The sequence below is a fragment of the Neopelma chrysocephalum genome, unplaced genomic scaffold (assembly GCF_003984885.1).
Source record: "Neopelma chrysocephalum unplaced genomic scaffold, ASM398488v2 Primary Assembly neopelma1_126352, whole genome shotgun sequence".
In the NCBI taxonomy this organism is placed as follows: domain Eukaryota; kingdom Metazoa; phylum Chordata; class Aves; order Passeriformes; family Pipridae; genus Neopelma; species Neopelma chrysocephalum.
This window is the reverse complement of record NW_020930419.1, coordinates 1-997: the sequence shown is the minus strand read 5'-3', so window position 1 is coordinate 997 and position 997 is coordinate 1. Positions and strand designations below refer to the sequence as shown.

Genomic DNA, 997 nt, shown 5'->3' with positions numbered 1-997 from the left:
ATTTGGGGGTGTTTGTGTGGGATTTGGGGGTGTTTGTGTGGGATTTGTGGATATTTGTGTGGGATTCACCTCTGTGTTCCCCCAGGACTGGGATTCCTCGGTGGTGAAAGCTGTCAGGCTGAAGAGGAGGGAGAAGAGGGTGAGTTTGTCCCCCCTGGCAGCCACAGTGCCACCATCTGTCACCTCCCTTGCTCTCTTTTTGTGTGCGTGGACTTTGTTCTCTTATTTTTTTACTTCTCCTTCCTTAGGTTGGGCTTCTTTTTTTTCCCAGTTGAATTATAAACCTGATTAGGAAAAGTTTATTGTCTTATTTTTTTTCTTAGGCTGGTTCTTTTTTTTCTGAGTTTTATTATAAACCTGACTGGGAAAATTACTTTAAAAATCACTTAAAAAATCAGTGTTTTTGAGGCCTCCTGATTCCTCCTGGCAGCTTCAGGGTTGTGCTGCACACACCACAAGTTCATTAACTGTTCAATCCTAATTACCCTGGACTAGTATAACACCAGGTTAAGAGCTTTTTCCAAGGAGGTCCTGTCTCTTTTCAGCGCTCCTCCAGGCAGTTCACTGAAGGCCCACCAGGCCCTCAGAAGAAATCCAGATCCATCAGCAGCACAGCAGACCAGGTATGGAGATCCCAACCAGGTCTGGGTGTTCTTGACCCTCCTGTCACTGTTCCTGTCACTGTTCCTGTCCCCAACACCCTGTTTGTCACCCCAGGCCAACGAATCCATAGTTGCAAAGACAACTGTGACGGTGCCCAACGATGGAGGCCCCATCGAGGCCGTTTCCACCATCCAGACCCTGCCCTTCCCTCGCAGGAGCCGCAGGAAGAGCGGTGGGTGTCACACCCCTGCCCTCACCCCTGCACCACAGACCCCCCTAAAACCTCAGTCACCCCCTCCCAGCACCTGGGAGCTGCTGGTGGTTCGTAATTCCCGCGTTTCCGTGGGTTTTCCAGGTCCTCTGCAGGCCTGGAACAGCGAGTCCAGCGTGGGCA

General features: G+C 50.9%; 1 long non-coding RNA gene across 1 annotated transcript; it reads left to right on the top strand.

Annotated features, from left to right (window-relative positions):
• Window positions 1–62: 62 nt before the first annotated feature.
• LOC113962229 lies at window positions 63–997 on the top strand. Its single transcript, XR_003532485.1, has 4 exons — window positions 63–139; window positions 546–623; window positions 718–835; window positions 959–997. It is a non-coding gene; the product is annotated as an uncharacterized LOC113962229 (long non-coding RNA).